Source organism: Panthera tigris, chromosome X (genome assembly GCF_018350195.1).
Source record: "Panthera tigris isolate Pti1 chromosome X, P.tigris_Pti1_mat1.1, whole genome shotgun sequence".
Taxonomy (NCBI): domain Eukaryota; kingdom Metazoa; phylum Chordata; class Mammalia; order Carnivora; family Felidae; genus Panthera; species Panthera tigris.
Window position 1 is genome coordinate 53,101,970 of NC_056677.1, and position 9,153 is coordinate 53,111,122.

The 9,153-nt window shown below is 36.9% G+C and overlaps 1 long non-coding RNA gene across 1 annotated transcript; it reads left to right on the top strand.

The window, feature by feature from the left end:
• The first annotated feature begins 223 nt into the window (after positions 1-223).
• LOC122235507 lies at positions 224-7,539 on the top strand. Its single transcript, XR_006213575.1, has 3 exons — positions 224-1,775; positions 4,180-4,373; positions 7,499-7,539. It is a non-coding gene; the product is annotated as an uncharacterized LOC122235507 (long non-coding RNA).
• The last annotated feature ends 1,614 nt before the right edge of the window (positions 7,540-9,153 follow it).

Consider the following 9,153-nt stretch of genomic DNA (forward strand, 5'->3'; position numbering starts at 1 on the left):
ATTTCTGCTTTAATCATTATTATTTCCTTCCTTCTTCTGGATTTAGGCTTCATTTCTTGTTATTTTTCTATCTCCTTTAGGTTTAAGGTTATTTTGTTTATTTGAGATTTTTCATGAATGTTGTGGTATGCCTATATATACTACCCTCTTAGGACCACTTTTGCTACATCCCAAAAGTTTTGGACCATTGCGTTTTCATTTTTATTTTTTTTCCATATTTTTTTTAATTTCTTTTTATTTCATGTTTGACCCATTCATTGTTTAGTAGCATGTTGTTTAACCTCCATGTTATTTGTGGTCATTCCAGATATTTCCTTTTGGTAGACTTCTAGTTTCATAGTTTTGTGGTTGAAAAAGTTTCATGGTACGACTTTAATCTTTTTGTATTTGTTGAGGCCTGATTTGAGACCTAATATGTTATCTATTCTGGAGAATGTTCCATGTGCACTTGAAAAGAATGTGTATTCTGCAATTTTATGATGGGATTTTCTGAATATTCTTGGTTGCAGGGTTTTTTTTTTCTTTCAATGCTTTGAATCTATCATGCCACTCCCTTCTGGCCTGAAGTTTCCTTTGAAAAATCAGCTGTTAGCTCTATATGGTTTTCCTTGTATGCAACTTATTCAACTGTCTTCTTTTCTCTTGATGCTTTCAAAATGCTGTTTGCGACTACTTTATGTCATTTTAATTATCGGGTGTGTTGATGTGGACCCCTTTGTGTTTACTTTGTGAGGGGTTTTCTGTAATTCCTGCATCTGGATGTTTGCCCCCCCCCTTAGATCAGGGAAGTTTCCAGCTATCATCCTCAAATAATTTTCTGCCCCATTTTCTCTTTCTTCATTATGGATTCCCATACAATCCATCCAATTACAAGTCCAGTAATTATCTTTTTTATCATTACTTTGAATTCTTTATCAGGCAAATTGTTCATCTCTGTTTTATTTAGGTCTTTTCCTGTGATTTTGTCTTGTTCTTTCATTTGGGACATATTCCCCTGTCTTCTTATTTAGTCTAAATACTTGTGTGTGTGTTTCTATGTATTGGAAAAGTAATATATGTCTCTTTAGCTTTAAAATAGTGGCCTTATGAAGAAGAGGTCCTGTAGTGCTCTGTAGTGTAATGTCTTCTGTTCACCAGAACCTGGCTTTTCAGGGGTGTCTCTTATGTGTGTTGAATGTATCCTATTATTGTGGTTGAGCTACAGTTTCCTTTAATCCAGTCAGCTGCAACAGTCCTCTTTGCCTGTTGTGGAAGGGTTTTGTTTCTGTGCTGTTAGGTGGCTAGTCTAGGGCTACCTTGGGCTTGTAATTGGATCAGACCAGATGCTCACTGTCAGCTCATTTTCCAGAGAAGTGGCACCTAACTGCAGGCCACACTTCTTGCATTTTTTTCTGAGAGGCTTTTGTTGGTGGTCAGGGCTTACAGTCAGAGTAGATATACATTTCCTGTCTATCTTTTGGGGTTGTAGTGATCTCAAACTACAGGGATGCCTCTTTGTGTTGCCTCCTGTGAGTTTTTTGTTGGTGGTCAGGGCCTGTAGTCAAATAAGATGTCTGACCTCAGCCCACTGCTGGAGCTGCACTCAAACTGGCATGTGTGATTCTTCCCCTTTCCACAGGACAAGTGTTGCTTAGGAGTGATGCTGACCACTGTTGGGGCTGCTTGCAGAATGAGATGTATCAGCTGATGCTTTTGAGTGACTTGCTGAGTGGAGCAGGTTGGATGGGGAAAGTCTGCAGGAGAAAGTAGGGGCCAGTGCACACAGTGTTAACCAGGTCGGTGGTGAGTGTGTGTGGTGGCTTTCACAGTTGTTCAGGTACCTAGGTTGGGGAGTGGGGAAAGAAATGGTATCTACCAGCTCTTTTCTTCTTGGAGTAGTCACTCAAAGATCCATGACCCTCCAGCACATGTTCTGAGATTAATAAATATATTCTCCTTCCTGCATACCCTAGGTGCTTTTCAAACTGCTGTTTCCATGCTTATCACTATGGGGTCGTTTGTTTGCTGTTTATTTAAGGGCAGGTACTCAGTTTTCTATTGCCCTCTAGGTCTCCCAGAGCTGAGTCTGCTGATTTTGAAAACAATTTTAAAGTGTTAAGCCACAGTGATTTAAAAACTTATAAAATTGAGCCTCTTGGGTTTTCAAAGCCTAATATTATGGGGGCTTGTCTTCCCAATGATGGTCCCACATGTCTGCGGGGCCTGATGTGAGGTTTGTTTCTTTCACTTTTCTGAGCTTCTTGGGTACATCCAGTTATTGCTTAGTCGTGCAGGTTAGTTTGGTTTCCTACTAGGACTATGCCCTTCTTACCATTTTTGATATGACCTCCTCTATGGAATTAAACTGTAGAGTGTCTGTTATGCCAGTCTTCTGTTTATTTTTTGTGATAGTTACACTGATGTGGTATTTTCTAGCTGTATCCATGTGATGACGTCAGCTTAAGATCTTCATACTTTTCCATATTCCCAGGCTCCCTCCATATTGAGTTAGTTTTCTGTACGGTGTTAGAAAGTGGTCCAGTTTCATTCCTCTGAATGTAGTTTTCCAATTTTCTGAGCACCATTTATTGAAGAAATTATCTTTTCCCCATTGTATATCCATGCTTCCTTCATTGTGGATTGTTATGAGAATAATAATAATAATAATGGATTAAGTATTACCAAATAATAAACATGGGTTTATTTCTGGAGTTTCTTTCTGTTCCACTGATCCATGATCTATGTGTCTATTTTTGCATCAATACCATACTATTTTGATTACTACAGCTTTGTAGTATACCTTAAAATCTGGAATTATGATACTTCCAACTTTATTATTATTTCTCATGATTATTTTGGCTATTCGAGGTCTTTTGTGGTTCCATACTAATTTTAGTATTAATTGCTCTGGTTATGTGAGAAATGCTGTTGGTACTTTGATATGGATTGCATTGAACCTGTAGATTTCTTTGCCTCATATGGACATGTTACAATATTATTTCTTCCAACCCATAAGGATATAATATATTTCTATTTGTTTTTGTCCTCTTCAATTTTTTTGAATGTTTTATAGTTTTCAGGTACAGATATCTCACCTCCTAGGCTAAGTTTATTCTTAGGCATTTTATTATTTTTGTGCAATTTGAAATGCAATTGTTTCCTTAATTTTTCTTTTTGCTGCTTTGTTTTTAGTTTATATAAACACTACCATTTTCTGGGTATTAATTTTGAATTTTTTTTAAAGTTAACCCATTTAGAGAGACACATCAGGGGAGGGTCAGAGAGACAGGAGGAGACATAATCCCAAGCAGGTTCCATGTTTTCAACACAGGATTTGATGTGGGGCTCAAACCCATGAGCCATGAGATCATAACCTGAGCCAATATCAAGAGTTGGATGCTCAACCAGCTGAGCCACCCATGCACACTTAGGTATTAATTTTGTATCCGGTATGTTTATTAAATTCATTTATTAATTCGAGTAGTTTTTAGGTGGAGTTTTTAAGGTTTTGTATGTACAGTATCAGGTCATCTGCCAACAGTAAAAATTTTACTTCTTCCTTACCAGTGAATACATCTTTTTTAAATTTTTTAAAAATGTTTTTATTTATTTTTGAGACAGAGAGAGACAGAGTATGAGCAGGGGAGGGGCAGAAAGAGAGGGAGACACAGAATCTGAAGCAGGCTCCAGGTTCTGAGTTGTCAGCACAGAGTCCAACTCAGGGCTTGAACTCACAGACCATGAGATCATGACCTGAGCTGAAGTCAGATGCCTAACCGACTGAGCCACCCAGGTGCCCCACCAATGAATACATCTTATTTCTTTTTTTTATCTGATTGTTTTGCATGGATTCCCATTTCTATGTTTAGCAAAATGGCAAGAGTAGACATCCTGGTCTTGTTACTCATCTTAGAGGAGAAGTTCTCAGTTTTGCACTGCTGAGTATATCAGGTGTGGGTTTTTCATATATGGTCATTATTATGTTGAAGTACATTCTATATAAACACAATTTGTTAAAAAATAAATACATTTTGTTAAGAGTTTTATTATGAATGGATGTTAAATTTTTTCAAATGCTTTTTTCTGCATCTATTGAGATAATCATATAATTTTTTTACTCTTTGTTTCGTTGGTGAGGTGTATCACATTAATTGATTTGCAAATATTGAATTATTCTTTTATTTATTTATTTTTTTAAAGGGAGAGGAAGAAGCAGGGGGCAGAGAGAGATGAAGAGACAGAATCATGCTCAGCGTGAAGCCCAATGATGGCCTCAATCTCATGAACTGTGAGATCATGGCCTGAGCCAAAATCAAGAGTCCAATGCTTAACTGACTGAGCCACCGGGGGTCCCTGAATTATTCTTGTATTCCTGTCAATACCACTTAATTTTGGTAAATTATTCTTTTAACATATTGTTGAATGTGGTTTGCTAATCATTTGTGGAGGATTTTTTTTTTTTTTTTGATATATGTTCATCAGGGATATTAGCTTGTAGTATTCTTTTTTTACGATGCCTTTGTCTGGTTTTGGTATCAGGGTAATGATGGTCTTATAAAATGTGTTTGGAAACTTTTATTTTTTTAAATTTTTGTTATAATTTGAATAATATTAATTATGTTTTAAATGTTTGGTAGAATTTACTTGTTAATTCATCTGATTCTGAACTTTTATTATTTGATTACCAATTCAGTTTCATTAGTAGTAATTGGTATGTTCAGATTTTCTATTTCTTCCTGATACAGTTTTGTAATATTTTATGTTTCAAGTAATTTATCCATTTATTCTATTTTGTCCAATTGGTTGACATATAATTTTTTTGTAGTAATCTCTTATATCGTTTTGTATTTCTGTTGTGTGAGCTATTATTTCTCCCCTTTCATTTCTGGTTTTTAAAATTGATTTCTACTTTTTTGTTACTGAGTTTATCCAAAAGTTTTTAAATGTTTTCAAGCTTTTTGTTTCATTAAAAATTTCACTTTTTTAGTCTGTATCATTTATTACTTCTCTGATATTTGTTATTGTTTTTCTTCTACTTATCTTGGGCTTTGCTCTTCTTTTTTTAGTTCTTTAGGTATAAGGTTAGATTGTTTATTTAAACTTTGTCTTGAGCCTTAAGGTAGGCTTTTTATTCATCCCCCCCCCAAATCAGAATGTTGTGTTTTTATTTTCATTTGTCACTATGTATTTTAACTTTTTTCTTTGATTTATACATTGACCTATTGGTTGTTTAGTAGCACATTGTTTATCCTACATATGCATTTTACAGTTGTGTGTGTGTGTGTGTGTGTGTGTGTGTGATTTCTAGTTTCATACTGTTGTGGTCAGAAAAGATTATGCTATAATTTCAATCTTCTTAAATTTATTGATAATTGTTTTGTGATTTAAAATGTGATTTATTCTGAAGAATGTTTTATGTGTACTTGAAACAAATGTGTTTTCTGTTGTGTTGGATGGTGTGTTCTATATATATCTGTTATGCCCCTCTGGTCTAAAGTGTCATTCAAAGACTGTTTCTTTACTGACTTTTTGTCTTAATGATGGATCCATTCATGTAAGTTTGATGTCAAAGTCCCCTACTATTGTATTGCCATCAATTTATCTCTTTATGTTATTAATATTTGCTTTTTGAATATAGGTGTTTCAATGTTAACTGTATAGATATCCTCTTTTTGGATTCATCCCTTTATAATTTTATAATTCCCATCTTTGTTTTTTGCTACAGTATTTCTTATTTAATTTTTTTTTAATTTTTTAAATTCACATTCAAGTTAGTTACCATATAGTGCAACAATGATTTCAGGGGTATATTCCTTAATTCTCCTTACCCATTTAGCCCATCCACCCACCCACAACCCCTCCATTAACTCTTTGTTCTCCATATTTGAGTCTCTTATGTTTTGTCCCCCTCCCTGTTTTTATATTAAATTTGCTTCCATTTCCTTATGTTCATCTGTTTTGTATCTTAAAGTCCTCATATGAGTGAAGTCATATGATATTTGTCTTTCTCTGACTAATTTCACTTAGCATAATACCCTCTAGTTCCATCCACATAGTTGCAAAAAGTAAGATTTCATTCTTACAGTATTTTGTTTACAGTCTATTTGGTCTGAATAAGTATTGCTACCCTGAAATTTTTACACTTCCATTTTCATGGTAAATGCTTTTCCATTATTTTACTTTAAATGTCTTCAGGTTGAAGTGAACCTCTCGTAGGCAGCATATAGATGAGACTGTTTCATCTATTCTGTCACCCTATGCCTTTTGATGGGGGTATTTGGACAATTTGCATTTAAAGCAATTATGCTAGGGTTCAGTGGCTGGGCCAAGGGTGCAGTTTACAGTAGAAGGCAGCTCTCTCCCTGGAGTGCTGTGGGAAAAGACAAATCCTGCCTGTGTCTGCTACCCCAGGGGCTTGGAGACGAGTTCAGCAGCACAGCCTACAGTAGGAGGAAAAAGCTCCTCCCTGGAGTACTGTGGGAAAATATAAAACCTGCCTGTGTCTGCCTGTGTCTGCCACCCCCAAGGTTCAGAGGCAAGGGTGGTGGCACAGTCTGCAGGAGGAGAAGGTTGTCCTCCCTGAAGTGCAACAGCAGAGACAAAGCCAGCCAGGACCACATATTGTGTCATGTTGAGAGGCACTTCCTCAGTGCCAGAGTGCATGGAGCAGGACTTTGAATCCTAGGCAAGCACAGAGTCAGTGGAGTTGGCAGAGTGAGAAAGACTGCCCCATCTGCGCCTGCGGCATAGTGAGGATGACTCAAACTGAATCCACCAGTTCCGGCTCAGAGGAGAAGAGACTGGGGGATCACCATATCCCCTCCATCACCACCAAGGTGGGGCTTCAGGGATCACTCCCAGGGCCCATAGTGGAGGTGGGTCCAGACTACACCAAACCACGCCCCTTTGCACTAGGTAACTGCCTATCTACCAGAGTGGGACAGACCCTGCAGACAGCTCCTCCTGACAAGCTCTGCAGCATTGCCTGGATTAACTCTAGGTCAATTCTGGATATATAGATGTATTTCACCCGCCCCACCCCCACCCCCATTTCTCCTTATCTCTTCCCTGCCCTAGGCTGGTTACTCTAGTTATTGGTTTGTCTAAACACACATATTTAATCCATTGTCTTGACATATATATGTTCTACACCTCCTTCTTTACACCCTTTCTCTCTCTCTGAAATAATCAAGCCATTTAGTTTCTCTGGGTAACTTTATTTTCAGTTTGTTTTTACCGCGTCCTTCTTTATTTTCCTTTCTCTCTCTCTGGATTAAACCTTTTAGTGTCTATGCCTAGTCAATGTTTACTTCTGCTTTTTCCTGGCTCCTGTCATTTTTCTCTGTGTATGTGCTCTTCCATCAGCACCACCTCAACCCTCTTCTTTACTTGTACTTGGTGTTTTTGTTTTTGTTTTTGTTTTGTTTTTAGTCTTTAGTATTTTTGTTTTTGTTTATTAGTTTGTGTTATTTGTGTGTTTGCATAATGTTGTCTTCTGTTTGTCTCTTTTCATTTATAGGGATACTCCAAAGAACAAATCAAAGCATACCTGGTGAAGGGTCCAAAATATCACTATGAGTAGGGTAATAGAATAATAAAAGTCACAACAGAGAGAAAATAACATTCTCTGAAAAAAAAAAAAAACACATCTCTTGAAGGGCCAGACCCTGGACAGTGGATGACGACCCTCCTTTAACATAGCAGTGCTTGTAGGTGCAGAGCACACAACAAGCATTTAAAATGCATAAGGAACAGAAAACTAGCCAAAATGATGAAATGGAAGAATTCTGCTCAGAAGAAATTCCAGGAAGTAGCGACAGCTAACACATTGATCAAAACGATTTAAGCAATATAATGGAACAAGAATTTAGAATAATAGTCATAAAATTAATTGCTGGCCAAGAAAAAAAAGCATAGAAGACAGCAGAGAATCTACTGCTACAGAGAACAAGGGACTAAAAAATAGTCATGATGAATTAAAACCTGCTATAAATGAGGTGCAAAATAAAATGGAGGTGGCATCAGTGCGGATTGAAGGGGCAGAAGAGAGAATAGGTGAATTAGAAGATAAAATTATGGAAAAAGAGGAAGATGAAAAGAAGAGAGATAAAAAAATCCAGGAGTATGAGGAGAGAATTACAGAACGAAGTGATGAAATCCAACGGAACGTTATCCATATCATAGGAATTCCAGAAGAAGAGAGAGAGAAAGGGGTGGAAGGTGTACTTGAACAAATCATAGCTGAGAACTTCCCTGATCTGGGGAAGGAAACAGGCATTGAAATCCAAGAGGCACAGAGACCTCCCTTCTGGTGCAACTTGATTTTCTGCACTACATATCATAGTGAAACTGGCAAAATACAAAGATGAAGAGAGAATTCTGAAAGCAGCTTGGGATACACGGCCCCTAACATACAAAGGTAGACACATAAGGGTAGTAGCAGACCTATGTACTGAAACTTGGCAGGCCAGAAAGGAATGGCAGGAAATCTTCAATGTGATGAAAAGGAAAAATATGCAGCCAAGAATTCTTTACCCAGAAAGTCTGTCATTCAGAATAGAAGGAGAGATAAATGTTTTCCCAAACAAAAACTGAAGGAATTCATCACCATTAAACCAGCCCTACAATTGATTTTAAGGGGTATTCTGTGAGTGAAATGTTGCAAGGACCACAAAGTACCAGAGACACCACTAGAAGCAGGAAACTTACAGATATCACAATGACTATAAACCCATATCTTTCAATAATAACACAATGTAAATGGGCTAAATGCTCTAACCAAAAGACATAGAGTATCAGAATGGATAAAAAAAAAACAAGGCCTATCTATTTTCTGTCTATAAGAGACTCATTTTAGACCTGATGACACCTTAAGGCTGTGAGTAAGGAGATGGAGAACTATCTATCATGCTACTGGAAGTCAAAAGAAAGCTGGAGTAGCCATACATATACCAGACAAACTAGACTTTGAATTAAAGACTGTAAAATGAGATGAAGAAGAGCATTATCTAACAATTACAAGATCTATCCATCAGGGAGAGTTAACAATTATAAATGTATTTGCACGGAATTCAATAGCACCTATATATATATAAAACAGTTAATCACAGACATAAGCAACCCTATTGATAAGAACATAGTAATTGCAGGGGACTTTAATACTCCACTTACAAC